The 24,060-nt window shown below is 38.6% G+C and overlaps 1 pseudogene; it reads right to left on the bottom strand.

The window, feature by feature from the left end:
* Window positions 1-20,585: 20,585 nt before the first annotated feature.
* On the bottom strand, window positions 20,586-22,916 carry LOC116558204 (annotated as a pseudogene).
* Between the last annotated feature and the right edge of the window lie 1,144 nt (window positions 22,917-24,060).

Below are 24,060 nucleotides of genomic sequence, written 5' to 3' on the forward strand. Positions count from 1 at the left end.
TAAGATCAAAACACAAAACCAGTTATATTTCTATACAATGAATAAATTATAATGAACAATCTGAAAATAAAGTCAAACAAATATTTGCAATTGTACCACATCAAAACACTTAATAAATTTAACAAAATAACTGCAAAAGTTATACATTAAAAACTACAAAGTGTTGTTGAAAGATATTAAAGAAACTGTGAATAAATAGAATAGAATCTCATAGTTATGGATTAGAAAACTTAACAGTGTTTAGATAGCAGTACTCCTCAGATAGATGTACAGTGCAATCCCTATCAGAATCCCAGTTGTCTTCTTTGTAGAAATTGACAAGCTGACTCTAAAATTCGTATGCAAAGATACCAGAATAACCAAAACAATCTTGAAAAAGATGAGCAAAGTAGGAGAGCTTATATCTCCTGATTTCAAAATTTACTACAAGGCGGTAGTAATCCAGACAGTATCGTGTTGACATGAGGATAAAAATGTATAGATCAAGGGAACAGAGTTAAAAGTTCACAAGTGAACTAATACATCTATGGTCAACTGATTCAATGAGGGTTCCAAGACCATCCAGTGGCAGTGGGGGTGAGGGTAGGAGGGGAAGAATTGTTTTTTCAACTCATGGAGCTGAGACAATCCAATAGCTACGTGCAAAAGAATGAAGTTGGAACCTTTCCTTACACATCTGAAAATTAACTTAAAATACGAAAACTATAAAACTCTCAGAAGAAAACGTAGGGGCAAATTGATACTCTTTTGTATTCAGCAAAGGATTCTAAGATATAAACTTTTTCAAAGCACAGCAATGAAAGAAAAAAGTAGATAAATCATATTTTATAAAAATTAAAAACTTTTGTGCTTAAAAATGCCATTAATAAAATGGAAAGACAACCCAAATATATTGAATGAAGTTCAATTTATCTGTTAATTAATTTTTATATATAACATAAGGTAAGGATAAACTTCATTCTTACAAATCAATAATAAAAAAATAAACCAACATAAAAATGGGCAAAGATCTGAATATACATTTCTTCAAAAAAGATGTACAAATGGCCAATAAACATATGAACAGATACTTGATGTCATTAGTCATCAGAGAAATGTAAATCAAAACAAGAAAGTAACACTTCACATTCACTAGAATGACTACAATAATAAACTCAGATAATCCGAAGAGTTTATAAGTATATAATTATATCAGAATCCTCAAACATTGCTGGGAGAAAACTACAATGCTTCGGTCGTTTTCAAAGAAGTCTGACAGTTGGTCAAACAATTAAATATACAGTTACCATAAGACCTAGTAATTCCACTTTGAGTACATAACCAGGAGAAATTAAAACCTATGTCCATAAAAAGATGTGTACGTGGACATTTATAGCAGCTTTATTTATAAGGCACAAAAGATGAAACAACAATATTCATCAACCTAAGAATGAATGAATAAAATGAGACATATCATAACCACGGAACACTATTCAGCCATTAAAAGCAACAAAGTACTGATATATGCTATTACTTACTACAACAGATAGACCTGGAAAATAGTATGCTAAGGGAAGGAAACCAGCCACAAAAGACTACATATTATGATTCAATTTGTATGGAAGTCTAAAATAGAGAAATCTAGAGAAACAGAAAGTAGATCAGTGGTTGCTGAAGGCAGGTGGTGGTGGTGGGGATGGGAAACTATTTAAAAATGAACAAATATTTAGACAATTAACCAAAGAAAAAATGTTGTTGGGAAAGAACCATATGATAAGATGCTCATCATTTGTTATATTAGAAAGGTTAAAACAAAAAAAAAATTAATTTTATGGTTAGCAAAGATTTAGAGCAACTAGAACTCCCAGACATCATTGGTGGGGATCCCAAATAGTACAGCCACTTTGTAAAACAGTTTTGCAGATTCTTGTAAAGTTAAACTTACATGTATCTGGGACCCAGATTTTCACTCCTAGAAATTTCACCCAAGAGAAATGCAAAATGTCAACACAAAAACCTACAGTAAATATTTAGAGCAACTGTATTCGTTTCTATCACTACTGTGACAAATTACCACAATCTTAGTGGTTTAAAGCAAGACAAATGTATTAGCTTACAGTTCTGAGGCCGGAAATTCAAAACAACTCTCAGACTAAATCAAAGTATTTTTGACTTTGTTCTTTCTGGAAGCTCTAGGGGAGAATTCACTTTCTTGCCAATTCTGACTTCATTCCTGGATCATAGCTTTCTTCATCTTCAAAGCCAGCCATGTATATCTTCAAATCTCTGTCTCTCAAACACACACACACAGCTCTGCTTCTCCTACCTCCCTCCTTCCCTTATAAGAACCTTTGTGATTACATTGGGCCAACCTGGATAAACCAAGATAATCTCTTCATCTCACATTTCTTAATTTAATCACACCCACAATATCCCTTTTGACATTAACATATTCAATTTCTGGGGATTATCATTCAGACACATTGGGTGTAGGAGACAAAGGGGTGGGGCTGGGCACGGTGGCTCACACCTGTAATCCCAGCACTTTGGGAGGCCGAGGCTGGCAGAACACCTGAGGTTAGGAGTACAAGACCAGACTGGACAAAATGGTGAAAACCAGTCTCTACTAAAAATACAAAAATTAGCCAGGCATGGTGGTGGGCACCTGTAATCCCAGCTACTTGGGAGGCTGAGGCAGGAGAATCTATTGAGCCCAGGAGGCGGAGGTTGCAATGAGCTGAGATCCTGCCACTGCATTCCAGCCTGAGCAAAAGAAACAAAAACAAAAACAAAAACAAAAACCTAAAAAAAAAAAAAAAAAAAAAAAAAAAAAAGAAAGAAAAGAAAAAGCCAGGGAGGGGGGCAGGTATTATTTTGCCTAATACAGTAGTTTTATTTAAAATGGCTAAAACTGGAAAAAATCAAGATGGCCTGTTACCTGATGAATGGATAAGCAAATTGTGAAATGTTCCACACAATAGACACAAAATCTGAGACATGTGAACACCATTCCTTGCACAATCTTCTCACACCAACATGCCTGATGCATCTTAGAGTCATTGACCTCCTGACAAGGATTCTTTCTTTGACCAAGCTCTAGACAGGCTCCTCTGAGCTCTTTTTCAATTAGACCATGTCCTTGGGTGTGTCCTCAAGAGCCAATCTTAGCAAGAATTCTGCTAAGTCAGTTTAGGCGGGATCCTCAATATGTCATCACCTTTGATATCTGATTGGGTTCCTCACCCTCCACCATCCCTCAGGTGATGTCCAATTCCCCTGGCCTGCCTTCAGTAAGAATCCTGTTAGTTGGATTTAGACAGAATGTCCTCGATCCCTGATGTTCCCTCTTAGCAATTTTTGATCCGCTGCTAAATACTCACTGTACATTCCCACTTGTTCTTGTTGTGTTTGGAGTTGAGCCCAATCTCTCCTGATTACAGCAAAACCCCATTTAGTAGACCTTATATCTATGGTGATGGTTCTAAATAAAGTGTGCCTTACCATTTTAACCAGTGTTAGAAATATTCTAATTCAACACTTCTCATGTTATAGACAGAAAGCTAGCATCTGAAGAGATCGGGTGACTTGCCAAAGGGCACCCATGTGAGATCTCCTGCCTCTTGGTTCAGTACTTTCCCTACCGTACTCCACATTAATCCTCACTGAGTTTCTAGTCCTAGGAAAATCATAAAATATGAATGAAAATTAATAGCATAAAGTACTAAATGGTGCTCTTTCTTTCCCTTAAAGCATGAGGTTTGGTACAGTCATTAACAACTCAGACTTGGGGACAAACAGGCACAGTAGCAGGTCCTGGCTCTGCTACTTCCCAATTAAGTAATTCTCTGTGCCCTGTTCTGAGCTACATAAAATAAAGCTAATAATATCTAATATTCAGGGCAGTTGTCAGAATTAAATAGGAATTTGCTGGTAAAATTCTTAGCATGATAAGTGCTCAGTATCTGGTGGCTCTTATCATTCTTGTCACTGCTCTTTATTGAAAATCAAAGCTGAGTTCACAGACCCCATGAAGGCCCTTTAGCATCCACTCTTCCAAAAAAGGCAATTTGTAGGAAGGCACATAAGCCTTTTGTTAAAGTTCAAAATAAGCCCAAAGGATACTTAGTTTAAAAATACAGTAACAATTGCTTTGTAAAATACATGCTTCTAGTTGAGCGAATTCAACTGAATTCTACCGATTATTTTAGAAAGTAATCGGTTGCATGAATTTTACATCTTAAAATAAGCTAGTCTTTCTCTAGACAGGCAAGGTGGATAGAGTCTTCAGAACAAATAAATTTCATCCTTACTTTCCTCAGTTAGGTTATATCATATTTAATGTTTAGTGAGAAGCAAGGATGAGTTCATCACAAAGTGTTACAGAAATACTTATAAATTTAATGTTTATTTTGGAAGGGAAATAGGTAGAAGAGTTTGTATACAATGCAAAATAATTGATTTCACCAAAAACTTCAACCTTTGTAAAATTTGTCACCTGTGCATCTGGAACAGAAGTGTTTACATTGCCTGCAAAACAGAGCAAACCCTGTGAAACAGAGCAAGACTCCGTCTCAGGAAAACAAAACAAAACAAAAAAACCACCACCACCAACAACAAAACCCATAAAAAACAGTTCTCAAATTATCTGTATTTTTTTTGTCCTTACCAATGACAAGAACTCCAGTGACAAGAAGACCAGATGAGAGGTGATGACTCAGCCCAAACCTATCCTACTCCTACCAATAAAGCAATGCCTAGAACAGATCTCCTGAGAAGCATTCTTTATAGCAAGAAAGATAAAACAAGAATGATGGCTTATGAAGGATATTTGATTGTTACTTATTGCCTGAACCCTCCAGATCAGCCTATCTGTCTAAATGTCCTCTGCTGACTCTGTAAGACACAGGAAAACTGCCCAGCAAGCCCTGCCTAAATTCTTGGCCCACAGAATTTTGGGGTATGATAAAATGGCTGTTGTTTTACATCACTAAGTTCAAGTAAATTTTGCTTTTCAGCAAAAGATAAAGAAAACTAAAACAGTAGTGGCTTAATCAAAAAAGTACATTACAAGCTCTTTTCATTTTTGAGACAAAGTCACTCTGTCACCCAGGCTTCAGTGCAGTGGCATGATCTCCACTCACTGCAACCTCCGCCTCCAGGGTTCAAGCAATTCTCAGACCTCAGCTTTTTGAGTAGCTGGGATTACAGCCATGCACCATCACCAGTAATTTTTGTATTTTTAGTAGAGATGTGGTTTTGCCATGTTGGTCAAGCTAGTCTCAAACTCCTAGCCTCAAGTGATCCACCTGCCTTGGCCTCCCAAAGTGCTGGAATTACAGACATGAGCCACCAAGCCCGGTCTGCTAGCTCTTATATATGAAAAATCCAAGGGAGGCTCTGGTTTCAGATATGGCTTGATGCTGAGAGTTCCATTTTAAAAATTTCCTGGCTCTGCATTCACACCACTCTCAAGACAGCCCACCTCTATTCATTCTGAAGTGGGAGCTGACCAGCTTTATATTCACAGCTTCAAGATCAATGGAAAGAGGGGACCTCTATTAGGCTGGTCCAGGCCCCCAACAAATCAGTAATCACTGCTGTCTGATAGACGAGATGTGTTAGCTGGCTTCCAGCCTGAGTTCCATGCTTTGCTTTTGGAACTAGAGTTTTAACCTGTACTACTGTTTCTCATTGAAGAATCCATTAATCTTTCAGAATATTCCTGTAGTCAACAAAAAATTTCCAGAGCAGAAAACTCCTGGAAGAATAAAGTCAGGCTAAGAAATGCTGGAAAGGTGCACAAAGTCATGATAATGTTGACAATCAGGGTGTTCAGTTTTTGGTGTCAGGACTAGTTCAGGTGCTTGGGATGAACCCAGGTGATAGATACAAGGGCTGTGCTGGGCAGGGCTGCTGGGGAAGAAAATGTCAACGAAGCCTCTCTATCAGTAAGTCCTATTGCTGCTTATGGTTGAAAAGAGCTTTCTGGTGATACAAAATGCCTCCTTGGTACTTTCTGATGTGTTAACCTGGCCTAGATCCTAGGGGACACCTCACAGATGTTAAGCCATGATGCCTGACCTCAAGGAGATAATGACACATAGGTTGGTGATGAAACTGCGAAGACACAGATGTGAAGTTTGATGCTTGTTTGAATTGCAAAGCTTAGGGTTGGCTCCTCGAATCAGGTTAGGATACACTACATGGCACTGGTCACATGGTGTGCTGATAGCAGGGATGGATTGGACAGTATTAAACAGAGAAGCAATCTACATGGGCAAAACTCCCAACACATAGACAGCAGCCATCTGGGTTACTGGTGCATATCTCTAAGCACAGGGTCTGTTTTTAAGGTAGAGAGCTTTAAATCTTTTGTCAGCGTTTAAGTGTTCTGTGTGGCCTTCACCTTATGAGAACTCTAACTTTATTTTTTTAGTTTTGCTCTTTCTCCCCAGGCTGGAGTGCTATGGCACCATCTCGGCTCACTGAAATCTTCACCTCCTGAGTTCAAGTGATTCTCCTGCCTCAGCATCCCAAGTAGCTGGGATTACAGTTGCATACCGCCATGCCTGGCTAATATTGTATTTTTAGTAGAGATGGGGTTTCCCCACATTGGCCAGGCTGGTTTTGAACTCCTGACCTCAGGTGATCCACCTGCCTTGGCCTCCCAAAGTGCTGAGATTACAGGTATGAGCCATTGCACCCACCTGGGAACTAATTTTAAGTGAGAGATTGCTATAGCATTAGGAATGTCTGCAGGGTCCCAGCAAGTGAGGGTGCTTCTGTTGGCTTCTTGGCCTATAGACTCCTTGAGGCAAAGTTACACTCATTCTGAAGAGCCTCAGCTAAAGCAGGTTATGGAAACTGCCTGGCCTTGCTGCAGAGGGTAGGTGAGAACACCAGAGGTCAAACCACTGCAAGTCCCTGACCTTCCAGTTGATTTTGTTTGTAATACAGATCAACAAAATACTATTTCTCAACTTCTTGAACAAGTGGAGCCAGCCTGGCAGGGTCTTCTCAGTGGTAGAGAGAAATGGGGGTTGAAGGGTCATTGCTGGGCATGAAGACCTTCTGGAATGTCAAGGAATACAGCTGGGACAGAGTTAGGACCCAGGCCAGGAATGAAAAGAATAGTAAAGGAGACCAAACACAGCCCTGCAACCCTCTACTTGGTTTAGTGTCTTTGATTCCATTTACTTTTTCCAAGTCTTCCAGAGACCACTAACTGTCTAGATTGACATTCTCTATTCCTTGTAAAGCAGGCCATTCTCCCTTTGGTCTCTGTTTTAAGAAATATTTGCTAAAAGTGATTTTGCCTATAGAATGATCTTAGAAAGAACTAATAAATTGTGCTTTTGTGAATCTTGAAAGTTAACTGTGAATTGACCTTAATTTCCAATGTACGTATATATTTTCAAAGGCACCAAACAGCCAAATTCTCTATAAACATGGTGTCTCTAATTGGCTTCGACAATGTTTTGAATGTACTTAAGGCATATCTCACAGTGCATTTAAATTATTTCTCTGTTAGCATCTATCATTATCTGTCTTACATTGTGCTACATTGTGTGTCTCCACCCTACCACCTTGTGAGCCCCAGAGGCTCAGCACTGACCTGATTCTTTTCTGTGTTTCCGTTAGCACCTAATTGAGCACAGATCTAGACGCTCACCCATGAGGAGCTTCATAAATGCTTGTTGAATTAAAGTGATCTAGTACCTGGTCAGTATGGACCATGCTCCATGTTGTCTCCGTCTGGCTTGTGTGGACAGGACATGATACCATCCAAGGATGGATGATATTAACCCAGCCTGGACGCTGTTTATGGCTACCGTGAATATGAACAGGTGGGCAGAATGTCATCAAGCCAGGTCCAAAAATATATACAGAACAGAGTGTGTGGCCACCAGTAATCTGGAAATACTAAGCCATTTAAAGAGGTATAATGCTAAATGCCTCATCTAATTGTTACAAGGGTTTGAGATAAAGCAATTAAATTACCTAGCAAAGAGCCTTGCCCAATTGCTGAAGTGGTAACATTCTTTTTGTCACAATTATTAATGGATTAACAGTAATAAGCCATCTGGTATAATAATAGAATGCTGGAAAACAACTTGGCCTATAGGAGAACCAGACAAATTCTTTTTTTGTGTAACAGTATTCTAGATTTGATTATTGGCGACCAACTGGACAAACGATAGAGCCTTCTATTAATGGTACTTCCACAATCTCTTCTCGGCTGAGGAAATCCTACATGCCCTATAAGATTCAACTCCATCGACTTCTGTAAAGCCCTTCCCTCATCTTCTGCTTTCTCTCCCATGGTGCTCCTCAAAGGCACTACCCTCTCCAGGTCCAACTCTACATACCTCAAGCTGTTGTCAGGCCCCCATCACCCTCTACAGTACATGATGCCACCAATTCTTACCAAGCAAAGCCATGCATGCTTTGAGGGACATTTTTTAACCTTGGCATGGATGGACAGAGAAGACAAGCACACTGAACTTGAAAGGGTCTCCCAAGAGATTCTAATGTGCCCACACCACCAGTCCATCTTGACAAATGCTGCTTTTACCTATGCTCTACCAAAAAGTGCTGATTCACCTTTATATTACTATAGCTATTATATATAGTATATATAGTTGATATATGTTGTATAATTGATATATATAAAACAATAACTTGATTCAATATAGTTTTTCAAATGTTTATCTTCTTAGCTAATTTGCAAGTATCACCCATACCTGATAAATGTATGGTCTACAGAAGTCAGGCAGAGACAATATGGAACACTCTACAGGTGCCAAATAGGCTTAACTAGAAAAGTATTTATTGAGCATCTGCCAAACGTCTAGGTTTGTGCTGGGTTGGGTGCTAAGTGCATGCATCTGATCCTAGGAGTGCTTCTTTAAATATCATGGCCTGGTCCCCTCTTGCTTCACCTTATTCCCTGCAGAGACGTACTGACCTCAACCCCAGGCACTCCTCTCTCCTGTCTGCATCTGCTGCTGACATCACTGAGAGGTGTGAGGCTCTAGATTCCTCCTTCTGGCCTCGGTGTATTCTGAATTTTTGCCATGTATTCCCTGGATCCTTTCAGAACTTCCATGGCATCCCAGCCTTCAGGGTGAGGGAGGCATAGAGAAAGAGCCAAGTGTGGAATCATCAGAAGTGATGATGAGCTGAAATGTTGGCTCTTCCATTTAATGCTTCTATGACTATACATAAGTTCTATATCTCCCTGACTGCAACTACAAAATGAGGGCAACAATTCTTCCCCACTAAAGGTAAGTGCAGACTAATCGAGGTATGTAATGTGTGCTTGATAAAAGTCTATTCTGGACACTCACCTCCCAACTATATCCTTCCCCTGCTTCTCAGTCAGGCCCAGTCTTTGCTTTCAGGTTGCACTGCCCTGCTCTTTGAAGATTTCAACTTCACTCTAATCCTGGAAGAATTTGTGCCTCCAGGGTCTGAAAAACCCTAAACTTCTCACCCAGGATTTGAACAGGCAGGTAACAGAGTGCATTCAGAAAGGCTGGAGAATAGTGAAACTGAATGACACAAAGTTATGGAAATATTTAGACTTTATCTTGACAACCATGGTTTAAGTTTCTGGAAAGACACCTTGACATACACACATGCACTTGGTTCCTAGTGAAACATTTCTAAAAGGATATTATTGTAATTTGTTTTCCTGTCACATCCACACATACACATGACAACAACTGCACCAAATTTCATCTAAAGCCAAAAATATACATAGTTACTCACGTTTATTCAAACAGATATGGTTCTTATTAGTCAGTTATTTCAACTTTGTTGAATGTCTTTAGAACATAGAATAACCGTCACTGCATTGACTGGCTTTCATTATGCCTTCAAATGACAAAATATATGCCAATTAAAAAAGGCTGCCACACACCAAAGTCAGGAAAGCACCTGGATCTTCTGGTTTGGGTGGGGTGTAAGGGGATTTCAAGGGTCTAGTGAAAGATTCAGCTGAAAAAGTAGAAGAAGGAAAGATCCCAGTAAGCCTTCAAAACTCACCGGTTGCTTCTACCTGGAAACTCATTTTCCCCCTTCCTTCTATATTTAATTTTTACTTAGAATTTACTTATCACCGTGGAGGCAATTTCCCTCAGGAAATCTCCCTGACCCTGAGTTAGGGCCCCCCCTTATATGTTCATCCTGCATCACTCATGGTGGTCCTCAAAGGCACCACCCTCTCCAGCCCCACTCTGTGTATCTAAAGCTGTTTCCAAGCTCCTGTCACCCCCTATGATAGATGATGCCTCCACTTCTTAGCAAAAAAGATCCATATATGCTTGCATCCTGCATACTATCTTGCATCTTATTCCTCCATCACAGCACTACCCACCATCTTGGAATTGCTCCTTTGGTTGCGTCTCTTATGAGACCATGAACTACATAATGTATCTGTAGCCAATGCCTCACATAATGTCTACCAAATAATAGGGGCTTAGTAAATATTTGCTCGATGAATGAATTAATGAATGAATAAAAGTCAAAGCCCTGATAAGAAGTTTGGACTTTATTTGGTAAATATTGGAGAAACATTAAGAAAAAAATTAAGATTCAAAAAAATTAATCTTCTAGGTTTAAGAAGATTTCTTTGGAAGAACTAGATAGAAATAGGTTAGAATGAGGATAGGGTTGGTATTGAGAGAACTGTCAATCCTACTGTCATCCAGGAAGGAGAGGCAAGTGTTTCTGGGAGAGAAAACAATAATTCAGATAAAAGACGCTGAGTGATCCAACAAGGTTAGTAATGCAGAGAAGGGACAGAGGAGAAGGAAATATCTGCAAATAAATTTCAAGCCTACAGGAAAGGATAATTCTGCATAAATAAAACTAGAAAATATGCTGGGTGAAGTGGTTCAAGCCTCAAATCCCAGTGCTTTGGGAGGCCAAGGCAAGGGGATCACTTGAGGCCAGGAGTTTGAGACCAGCCTGGGCAACACAGGGAGACCCCTGCCTCTACAAAAAATGTTTTTTTTAAAATTAGCTGGATGTGGTGGTGCAGACCTGTGGTCTCAGCTACTTAGGAGGCTGAGGCAGCAGGAATGCTTGCGTCCAGGAGTTGGAGACTGCAGTGAGCTATGGCTGTGCCACTGCACTCCAGCCTCAACAACAGAGTAAGACCCTGTCTCTAAAAACAGAAGATTAAAAAACAATAATGAGCTAGAATATACTAGAAGAGATTCCACGTTATGTAGGATGATAGGCTTATTTCAACAAATTGACCATGAAGGTGTAGAGGAACATCTGCATGGCGATAGATAATAGGTGTTTGGGAAAGAGGTTAGAGATCATAAATGTAGATTTTAGGGCCATGCCCACGGAGGTGACAGCTAATTAAATAAGATAACCAAGGAATAAATAATGGTGAGAGAGAAATATGAGACAAAATTGACCTTTGTGGATAGGTAAATTTAGGGAAGAGCAGGTGGAGGAAAATCTACTGAAAAAGCTTCAAAGGAACTGTAGGATAAGTGGATGTTATCAATGTCAGAAAGTGTCTACAAAGAAATGAAGTCAGCTGATAATGACAAGGGAAGTGCCTGGGTCTGGCAGTAGTGTCATAGGCGACTCCTTAGAATATACATTCTATACAGTGACAGGAGCACAAACAAGATTGCAAGGGACAAAGAATAAATGGAATTTTCACAAATGGGATCAATGGCCTCTAGAGAAGTTTGCAGGGAACTCAAACAGGGAGAGAATATGGTAACTTAAGAGGTAGTATTTAAGAAGTAAGATTTTTATTCTATTTTTTTTTAAAGAAGAGAGATTTGAGCTTTTTTTAAGGCCTATACGTCAGTGAAGGAGAAGAGATTGATTTCAAAGAAAATATGAAAATAATTGACAGAACCTTGAAGAATAGTGAAATTGAATGACACACAGTTATGGGAATATTTAGACTTTATCTTGACAACCATGGTTTAAGTTTCTGGAAAGACACCTTGACGTACACACATGCACTTGGTTCCCAGTGAAACATTTCTAAAAGGATATTATTGTAATTTGTTTTCCTGTCACATCCACACATACACATGACAACATCTGCATCAAATTTCATCTAAAGCCAAAAATATACAGTTACTCATGCTTATTCAAACAGATATGGTTCTTATTAGTCAGTTATTTCAACTTTGTTGAATGTCTTTAGAACATAGAATACTGTCACTGCATTGACTGGCTTTCATTACGCCTTCAAGTGACAAAATATAGGCCAATTTTAAAAGGTGGCCATGCATGGTGGCTCACACCTGTAATCCCAGCACTTTGGGAGGCCAAGGCAGGTGGATCACCTGAGGTGAGGAGTTCAAGATCAGCCTGACCAACATGGTGAAACCCCATCTCTACTAAAAATATAAAATTAGCTGGGCATGGTGGCACATGACTGTAATCCTAGCTACGTGAAAGGCTGAGGCAGGAGAATCACTTGAACCCAGGAAGAAGAGGCTGCAGTGAATCGAGATCACACCATTGTACACTAGCCTAGGCAACAAGAGCAAAACTCCATCTCAGATACATACATACATACATACACACATACAGAAAATTAAAAAGGAAGTGTGTTTCTCTTCATGTATGAATATGCATATCTATTTTGTAGCTAAAAATGAAATACCAATTCTATTCAGAATAACAGAAGAAAATGAATAAATTATATCACATAACATTTATCATTATACATGTCTTAAGAAGGATAACCATTCATTAGTTTAAGTTAAGCCTTCTGCTTTGATGATAAAGGTTAGTTTAGAAAGCCTAGGCCCAGTCTGCCTCTCCTGTGATATTCACATTGGATGCAACAGAAACAAAATCATAGCTATTAAAAGACTCTATAAGGGTGGAGAATAAACTAACAAATGTGGTTACTCGTGACAGGACAGGTGAAAAAACTAAATTATTCAGGATAAGGGTGAGCCTTTAATATATCTTTCCAACACTGTTTCATTTTTGAAATATTTAACTAGATTACCTAATTATAAAGCAAATTAAAAACGTAAAATAAAACTAAACTCAAATATCCAGTCATAGTTTTATTATCCCACCATGCTTCTATCAAAACACAACATTCTGCCTAAAACCATTTATCACCCTTCATAACAGAAGGTTAACCAGGATCCTAATGAATAAATGTATCAATTGTTTCTCCCTGTCAAGCACAAGATAATGTCTTCCATAATAGCATACACTCAAGCAATGAATAATAAAAATCATTATCATCATCATTACCATCATACAAATTATTTGTTAGGGCAATAAAAACCCATTCCTTTAAGGTGACTGTCCAAAATGAAATTGTATATGGATGGTTGACTTAAGACAGTTCAATACTGTGTCTCACACACACAGTGTTTGAAATGGGTTTGGCATCTTGCAGAGCTAACTCAATGCATATCTACTCCAAAGAGATCAGGAAAGATCCAAAAGTACATGCTCCTCATGAGAAAGGTGGATCCTGCACAGATAATTGCTTCCCTTGAAAACTGGAGGAAGCGCTGTCCTTGCTGCTCACAAAGAGGAAACAGAGAAAGCATGGGATGGTAGAGGCTTGTAGGAAAATGTTAGATCTTAAGAGCAGAAAAATGCAAGAGAAACATATGACGACATCCATAGTCCCTTGAGGTCTATGGGACTAGAATTGTTGTTTGGAAGTTAGATTCTATGGCAAACAACAATACTGTATGCTTCTTCATAAATGGTTTAGCCAGGAGAAGCGCAGGCAAAATGACCTTTGAGGACAGTCTTCATGAAGAGAAGAAATCATGTCTCAAATTGCAAAACAGCAAGGCAAGGCTGACACGCTTTTCCATTCCCAAAGCTGACTTTCTTTGACCTTGAAATCTCTGAATGTTGGTGCAGCCACTTGTTCCCTAAAGGAAAAGGATCTTAGAGCCCTGTATAACCATCTGGCAAAGCTTCTCCTTTCTGTTTTTCCTTCTGGACTTGTCAGAGAAGCTGTCTCAACCTGCGGCAACTCCAGAGAATATGAGGTGAGAGGAGGCACAGATCTAACAAGGAATAGTTTGGAGCAGCTGTACTTTTCCCAAAGGCAAGATGGCACCACAGTCTCTCTATTTGATACACCCAGGACGTTGGAATCAGAGCAAATCACAAACAATGCTAACTGTTTATAATAGGTGCTTGTGAAATGGGAAGCTAGAGTGGTTTAATTCCCCTTAGAAAGGTCTAAAATCCAGGCTCTGGAACTTAATTTGCTTATTCGACTTTGCAATACTTTATATTATCTCTGGCCCTGACTACTAGAACAATTTTGTAAAAGTCTGAAAGACATTGTTAAGTGGTAAAGAATTTAAATCTTGGCTAAGCAGTGTTTTATCAGCACCTTCTGAAAGATTGATGAACATGAAACAACCACTTATGTTTTTGTTTGAGATGTATTTAAAGTTTCATTCATTTAATTATTTACTCAGTCACTAATTTAACAGTCATTTGAATGCCTGCTATGAGTCAAGCTCTATGCTACATGCTAGGCATATCATGGTGAATGAAACAGACTTGATCCTTGTCTCTCAAGAAACTGATGGTCTAATGGGGAGACAAGCATTTACTTTATTATGATATTAGATAATATACCAAGAATGAAGAGTACAGGGTGTCCTCAGAGTGTGTAACAGAGATGCTGAACCTCCTTTGGAAATCAGGAAAGATTTTCCCAAGGAAAACTGATTTAAATGGAGACTCAAAAGATGAATAGGAGTTATTCAGGCAAGAGAAGTAGGATAGGAAGGGGAGAGAGAACATTCTACACAGTCAGAACAGCATGTTCTTGTCAGAGAATAAGAACAAAGAGAAAGCCAGTATTTCTAGAGCCAAATGCAGCCTGGGACAGAGACACAAGAGAAGGCTGGTACTCAGGGCATGGGCACAGCCCTTCAAGAGCTTGTGCTCCATTTAGACTGCATCCAAAGATGAATGGAAGCCACTAAATAGTTTTACAAATGTCCAACAGCAAGTGATCTTTCCTCACACCCATGGTCTTGAAGAACAGGAGTAACAGAGGATGATGAGGAAGGGGAGTGGAGAGAGCTGCAACAAATCAACGTCAGATTGTGTTTTCTTCTGGGAAATTTCTACCTTACAGACAATTCACTCCATCACAGCTTATTACTTTAAAGACTCTCCCTGAAAATATATATACCAAAAAAAAAAAAAAAAGAAAAGAAAAGAAAAGAAACATCCTACTTTAAATGGATCTTCTCACTCTATGTCTGACTTCTCTTGCTGGCAAGGTGGCCCCTGCATGCTTAAATCCAAGCTTGATTTTCTTTGGAAGCTGCTGGCCCAGTTAACTGTCCACTTGCAGAGCAGCACTGCCTGGCAAACGCTATAGCAGTTGAATGGAAAGTGAAGTGAAAGAGGTTAAAACACATGCTATTTTTCTTTTAAAAGTTAGAATCTTCCAAGTTGTGCACAAAGGAGGAATGCACAGTAGGAAATGATTTGTTATTGTTTTTTGAAGGTGAGGCAGCACTGAATTGAGGCAAAAATGACTTATGTTACTGGATTTCAAGAAAGTACTGGAAGGAACATGTAGATGAGCAAATGAATGCAGTGACTGCTTTTAACAGTATGTGTTTGGTGAGAATATTACTCATCAACAGACTGAATATCTTGAAAAGATGGCATTTCTCTCTCCTACTGCCCCCCCCCATCCCATGCAGCCCGCTCTCACTCTCTCTCTATATGTGTATGTGTGGACAATAGTGTGGAAAAGATAACTCAGCCATTCACTTGGACAGCTTATGTGTTATTCCCAAACATGAAATCCTCTTTTCAGCCAACTAGCCTGTTCCAGCTTCTCCATGTCCCCTTACCATGAATGCCTTGCCTTTCACCTGAATGTTACCAGCCAACCAGATTCTACCCAGTAGGTGAGGCCTTATTGCAGGCACATCTTCTCCCTCAGGCTTTAGTCTAAAGCCAGATTCTCACTTTTCCTAAGCTCAAAAAGATATTATTGCTCCACCACTAGTTTGACCTGAGCATCACTGCTTTGCAGTTTCAAAACACTTGTTTATTGTCTTGTTTGCTCAGACACTAAAGCTTACAGTGAGAGACAAGTCTGACACATCTTGGGAATCCCCCTCATAATAAATTACAGGTGTTCAAGAAATATCAGTTACTTAATTAAAATGAAGTTGCTTCAGAGCCATTTAACTCACAGAATAAAACTAGACTATAAGCTAAGATATTTCCCTCTAGGTTAAAAAGTAAAAAACTACTTTCTTTTAAATAAAAGTATGACAGTGAAAAGCAAATGCCTTCAAAGGATTTTTGTGACTAGTAAACAGGTTACGGGCTGCAGTATGTGACAGTTATTCCCTTTTCCATACTATCCAGTTATAATTAGTAAACAATTATATGATTAAAGCACATAATTTTTAAGTAGGTAGATAGCTATAGATATATAGGTACATACACTGAAACACACACACTTATTTTTGGGTATTACTTTTTCTAGCTTCTGAAGGCAGAAAATAAGGTCATTGATTTGCAAATTTTTTTCTTCAAAAATAGCATTTAATCTATAAATCTCCTAATTATTGCCTATGTATCTCCATAGCCAACATAATAGAGTCAATAAAATTATCTCTATAGTCAACATAATGAACATATGCATTATTCCCAAATGACTAATAATGTCAATCACCTTTTGTGAGTTTAATTGACATCGGTATTTCTTCTTTGAAGAATTGTCTGTTAAATCATTTGCCCATTTTCTTTTAATTTTTTTTTTATTTTTCTCGTTAAGTTGTCAAGAGTTTTAAAATATACTCTGGATACCAAGTTTTTTTTAATCAGATAGAATTTCTATATTCCATTTGAGTTAATTTTTGTACATTACGAAAAGTCTAGGTCAAAATAAATTTTTGCATATTAATCTTGAATTACTTAACCATTTTAAAAACTAGACATTTTATACTAAATTGTTTTTGTACTTTTGTTAAAAATTAATCATACATGTAGTGTCTTTCATAAATTTCCTGTTTGTTCCATTGACCTATTTGTCTGTCCTGATGCCAGTGTTACATTATCTTCATTATTGTATCCTTATAATAAGACTTGAAGTCACGTAGTACAAGGTTCCTAATTTTATTCCTGTCTTTCAATTTTGTTTTGGCTATTCTGTACCCCTTGCATTTCCACATATATATTAAAATAAGCCTGTCATTTTTAAAAAAAATGTTCTGCTTGGATTTTGATTAGAATTACTTTGAATCTATAAAATATTGTGGAGATAATTGACATCGATACAACAGAATCTTCTGATCTATGCACATGCTATATATATTCATTTAATAATGTTTTCTTTAATTCCTGACATCATTTGATAGTTTTAAGTATAGAGGTCTTGCACATTTGTTGTGAGATGTATGCCAAGTAATTAATATTTATGATATTATAAATGATCTTATTTTAAAATTCAACTTCTCTTGGTTCATTGCAAGCATATGAAAATACAATATGTGTATATTGTTCTCAAATCCTGCAATAATGCTAAATCATTTATTAGTTTAGTTTTTTGTAGAGTCCATAGATTTTTTTTGTAGATTTTACGTACACGATCACATCAAATACATATAGAGACAATATTGCTTCTTTCTTTCCAATTGGAATGTCTTCTATTCTTTGATCTTGTTCTATCACAGAGCAAGAACTTCTAGTAAAATATTAAATAGAAATGGTGAGACTGAATCTACTTCCCATGCATATTCCCGGTCTTAGGAGGAAAGCATTTGTTAAAATCATCAAATATCTATCGTCCCCATTTTCCCAACTGTCTTATTAATATTCACATTTTTACGATTTGTTTAGTTGAACTGGAAGCCAAATAAGGTTCATACATTTTGATTGGCTGATACATCTTTTAAGTCTCTTCTGATTTGTAGGCTTGTCCTCTTTTTCTTCGTGTGTGTGTGTGTGTGTGTGTGTGTTTTGTAATGATAGCATTTAACATTTTCCTCTGATTCTTATATTTCATCTAAATTTGCAGGTAGATCTAAACACTGGACCAGACTAAACCTAGATGTTTTCGGAAACATTACTTCGTCGGTGCTGTGTATATTCTCACCAGAGTCATGAGGTCTATCTCTGACATTATCAGTTATTGATGATCATTACATAGACCCATTAATTCACTGGCAGTTACCAAGAGCTGATATTCATATTCTATCATTTTCATCACTTATTAGCTGGAATATACCTATAAATGGAAAATTTACCAACTATTTAGTTACTCTGGGATATAGGATAGGCAAGAAATAATTAATTCTTATCTTAAATTAGCAAATTTTCAAAATAATGAGTTGATTCCTTAATACCCTTCAAAGGTTCCAATGAGTTTTTAAACTACATTTTTAGAATAAATATGAATGCATGGAATAAAACCTATGTGTAATGTTTCAATTAATTGTGGTAATTATCCTTATCAGTATCCAAATGATATTATCTTTGGCTAATGAGAGCCTCCTCACACTGGTTCCTGAGTCTTTATCAGCTGATACTTGTGTTAGTTAGCCTGGGTTACAACAACAAGAGATCACAGATGAGATGGCTTAAACAACAGAATTTATTTCTCCATAATTCTGGAGGCTGAAAGTCCAAGATCAAGGTGTTGACAGTGTAGGCTTTGGTAAGGTCTCTCTTCTTGGCTTGCAGAGGGTTGTTTTCTCACTGTCTTCATTTAGCCTTTCGTCTGTGTATACATGAAGAGAGAAAGAGATCTCTGTGTCTTTTCCTCTGCTTATAAGGACACTTGTCCCATCAGATTAAGGCCTACCCTTATTACCTCATTTAACATAAATTACCTCCTTAAAGCCTTATCCCCAAAGACACTTACCTTGGGGGTTAGACCTTTAACATAGGAATTTTAGGGAGACACAATGTATACATATACATATGTGTGTATATGTATATGAACATATATGTGTATATTTATGCATACACACACACACATACACACACATATATATATATATACACACATACACACACATATACATATATATATATATATATATATATATATATATATATATATATATATGCTGAGTCAGGGGCTTTCATGGGCCTCAGGTGGGAGGAAATGTATGCCAGTTGGTCCTTGGGAGGCCATGGGACCAGAAAAGGCACCACAAGTTCTCACTTCAATGGGTGGGACTGGTAGCCCAGCCCCCAGCCTTCAGCCCTTCCTGGCCTAAAGGTGGGACCTCACTGGGGACCGATCCCCTTCAACCCAGTAGTCTGTCTGCCTCCTGCTTCTGCTCCTGGGCTCGGCCTCAATTTTGCTCCCAGGTCAGAGTGGGTGCCAACATCAGGGAGAAGCCAGGCAGTGGGAACAGGTACTTCTGAGCCTGTGAGGTCATGGGGGCCCTTCCTGGGCCCCTCAGAGTGCACGAATGCCCAAGTCTGCAGCTGCAGTTTGGGTGGCTGCAGCCACACCTGTGGCTGGGCTGGCAGGGGTGGCAGGACTCCCACCTGCTCTGCAGAGCAGAAGCCCTGGGTCTGCAGCTGTGGTTTTCATGGCTGCAGTGGCACCCAGGGGCCTGCCACCCAATTCAAAAGGAGTAGGGCTCCCACTTGTCACCAGCTCCCACCAGCTCCATGTGGTGAGTAGCCCTGGCCATTCCTCCCTACTGCAGCCAGCATGATGGCAGTGGCAGGCTGTTTGGAACAGCTATTGCCATCAGCAGAATACCATAATGGCTTTTCAATGAACAGAGTATATGTTCCCTTTAGTTTATTTATTCACTTTTAATTTTTTTTTAATAGAGACAGGATTTTACCATGTTGCCCAGGCTGGTCTCAAACTCCTGGCCTCAAGCAATCCTTTGCCTCAGCCTTACAAAGTACTGAGATTACAAGTGTGAACCACAAATCCAGCAGCCTAGTTTATATATTTTTCATATTTTTTTTCTTTTTTATATTTCTAATTCTTCCTTTGTTACATTATTTCTGAGTTTTCTAATCCTAAATTTCTCTTTCCTGTGTTTTATCATTCTTAAAATTTTTTAATTTTTAATTTTATTTATTTACTTTTTATTTGACAAGCAGAGTATCATGTTTGGCATTTTCACATACATACAATTATTAGGTTTTCTGTCATATTACAATTTTTTTAATTTTATGTCCTTTAAGATGCATTAAAACACACACACACACACACACACACACACACACACACACACCCCAACTGCAAACGTGAAAGGAAGAAAAAGCATGGTACCTAACCGAATTTCCACATTTCAGCAACACTTCGCTCCTTCTTTTAATGAAGTTTTAAGAAATGTCATCATGACATAAGCTTGAAATATCTCTAGGCATTTTCTTTGATGCTCAGGACATGGCACTGGTGAGGTTGTAAACAACAGAAAACAGGGGTTGCCAAATGACCAAATTATGGAGACACAGGCCTGCTTTTTCCCACAGGAACACACCAAATGATGATGGCAATGATCTTCTCACACCACGCTGGAGGACAGCAACATCACACAGCATAGCTGTATTCATCTGCCAATGCCTAGCTGCATTTGATATACTGTCTATCAGAACTTCAATACACTTCTTAATCATGCTGATACTGGGATCAAACCTAGCTCTTGACTGTTGACCACCTCTTGAATAAAGGTATCGTACCAAAGCACTTTTCGTGCTTTTATAATATGAACTAGAGCAGCTTGGAGATACATTTTCTGATCCTCATCGACAGCACTTCTAGTCTGCTCCATTTCTTATGGTATGTTTCTGCATTGATGTAGTCATTTTAGACTTTGTTCTTTTACTGCTGAAGTTCATATTTAATGAAAATGAAGATTCTGCACCAATATCTTCCTTTTTTGAATCATGGTTAATCATTTTCACATCAAGTAATGATTTGATTGTTTTTGTCAGTTCCTTTTCATTCATCTGAGTGCTGTCTTGAAGCTCTTTATAACTGACAGTTTCACTGTTGTGAAAGGCAAGAACTGCCACTTGGGTATATTGTAACCATGGCTACATATACTTTGCCCAAATAGTTCATTTTAACTTCATGTACAGAGATAATGTAACCATGTAAGTTTCCTTCCACTGAAATTTTGGCTATAAAGTAATTCAAACATCTGTACAGTTTTCTCTAATTCCTGGGGAATTGCAAATGTAGATGCAGGAGCCTGAGTAAGGGGCCACACAACAGCCTGTAGAACATATATTTTGAAAATTCCCAAATCTATTACTGTGTCTTGGTTTTTGATAAAATTGTTGAACTTATTGTTGAGATCAGTACTGACTCTCATAACTGTATATGTCTGATGTAGCTTGCTGGTAAACTCATAACCACAGGCTTGCTTTAGTTTGTTGATCATGGCTTCCTCAGAGTCCACAGACAAGGATAACCCATGAATTAAATGTTTTGCCAGCAGTCTTGAGTAGAACTTTTGAAAGTTGTGCTTGTCATCAATGTATCTGAACACCGTGGTGAAGCTTGTGAGCCTGTCTTCCACTTTATTCTCTGTCATCCCTTTCGCCAACTTCTTCAGTAAGTTGTTACAGACTTAGCAAGCAGTTCAGGTGCTTGGCAAACAGACATAGGCTCTGTAATTTACAACTGACGTAAGCGCCTTATCCAACACACTCAAAGTGCTGATCACCATTCAAAATAGTGTTGATAAGTTGAATAAATTTACCATGCACTTCCAAAACTGACTCCGCAGTGTTGACACGTTTTCCTGAGTAAGTTTGCTGCTTGCTCGAAGGCCCTCATCAAGGATATGGTTCTGCAGCTCCTGAGTCATATGAAGTCCTCATCAAGGATATAGCTTTGCAGCTCCTAAGTCATATGTGGGCATAGCACAGGGTAAGATGTATATATTTGCCATGTCATTTTTTTCCTCTTGTCGAATGATATGACATTCTGCATGTAAAAGTTGTAAGAGGTCTGCTACCATTCATTGTTGACATTCATGAATCACTTTAGTATTTGGACTTGCATATAGTTATTTTCAACATCGAATTTCTTCATCTTTTAATCTACCTAGAACCTTTTCCATATACTGTGAGCAGCTTGAGCCTTGTAATAAATTTGAAGCTTCTTGTTTGTAATATTCTCCTGTTTCAGTCAGAAAGGGAGACTCAAAGATTTCCTGATAAAACTTTAAGGGAATTTTTTCTTATACTGTTCAACATGGACAAAGGAGTTAATAACCCCATGGATTACTTTCTGGTTTGGGTCTTCTCCCCCACAATCATTTTTTATTTCTCAGAGCGGCATTCAGATAAGTATGGCCTAAAGTGGTTCAATCATCAATTTTCTCCACATACCCAATGCTCTCCTGTTTCCATAAGTGGTCATTCATATCTACACCACCATAGCCATACTGAAGGTTCGCTTCTGTTAATTTATTCTTTTAAATAAACTGGGTGTTGTGACACCTATGTCAGCAGTCCAGAGAGTCTGCCCCCTTGCTACATTCTTCCCAGTACCTACGATACATAACAAGTACTTGTTCTTCTGACTCCAGGACTCTCTTGTGCAAATGCCAAATGTGACTTTCCAAAAAAATCTTAGTTTCTATATAAAGTCTTTCTCCAAGGGGTTCAGGATGGGACACACTTAAAGCATAGATCCCTGAGAAGAGGTTGTTCTGTGTTGCTCTTTTGACGTATTCCAACATGACCACAGCTTTTATTGTCGTCAAAAGTTTGTTCCATGTTTCATTAAAATCTACAATACTCTTGGTTTCAAAGACATTGTGCCATTGTGCACGTGTAGTGTTGAAATCTTCTGCAGAAGCGAGGCAAGGGGCAGGAAATAAGGTAAGGGGGAGGCAGCCCAAAGGAGTGAAGGACAGCCTGGTGAGGAAGGTGGGGGGAGGCAGCGGCAGCAGCTGTGAGCTCATGTTCCCCTGCTCACAGCACTGCCATCACTGTGCAATTACTAGTTTTAAAAACATTACAGTTTCGATCTGTTTTATGGGTACTTTCTGGCATGCTTCTGCTGTTTGTAGGAATGTTACTCAGCTTGCTATTCTCTTTTATTGTTACAGCAACGTTGTGTGAAATTTAACCTTGATGGTTTCTTTTGCTCATTTTTATGTGAGATTACTTTTTATGTTTTCATGAAATTAGTGTTCCTCTTTTTGAAAGAAAAAAAAATTGAAAGAAGCTAAGTTCACACAGCTTCTTTTTCTGTTGTTTGCAGAAAAAGACATATATAAAGACAACATAAAATACTGCCAAGGTTGTAGAGAAGCTACATCACTGATACATTGCTGGTGGGGGTGTTAAATGGTACAGGCACTCTGGGAAACATTTGTGAGTTTCTTATAAGACTAAACGTACAACTACAATACAACCCAGAAATTTCACTCCAGGGCATGTAGTCCAGAGAAATACAGATAGGTTCACATAGGGCCGGGCACAGTGGCTCATGCCTATAATCCCAGCACTTTGGGAGGCTAAGGCAGGCAGATCATGAGGTCAGGAGATCAAGACCATACTGGCCAACATGGTGAAACCTCGACTCCACTAAAAATACAAAAATTAGCTGGGCGTGGTGGTGCACGCCTGTAGTCCCAGCTACTTGGGAGGCTGAGGCAGGAGAATTGCTTGAACTCAGGAGGCAGAGGTTGCAATGAGCTGAGATAGTGGCACTTCCAGCCTGACGACAGAGCAAGACTGTCTCAAAAAAATAATAATAATAAAGATAGGTTCACACAAAAACTGGAATGAGAATTTTTACAGTAGCTTTATTCGTGATAGCCAAAAACTGGAAACAGCCCAGATATCTTTCAATAGATAAGTAGTTAAGCAGGCTGTGACACATTCGTTTCATAAAATATGACTCAGCTACACCTATAAAAAGGAACATACCATTGGCCAGGTGTGGTAGTTCATGCCTGTAATCCCTGCACTTTAAGAGGCCAAGGTGGGAGGACCACTTGAGGCCAAGATTTCAAGGCCAGCCTGGGCAATATAGTGAGACCTCATATCTACAAAAATGTTTAAAAATTAGTTGGGAGTGGTGGCTCATATCTGCACTCC

Source organism: Sapajus apella, unplaced genomic scaffold (assembly GCF_009761245.1).
Source record: "Sapajus apella isolate SASKATOON/1434 unplaced genomic scaffold, GSC_monkey_1.0 scaffold21, whole genome shotgun sequence".
Taxonomy (NCBI): domain Eukaryota; kingdom Metazoa; phylum Chordata; class Mammalia; order Primates; family Cebidae; genus Sapajus; species Sapajus apella.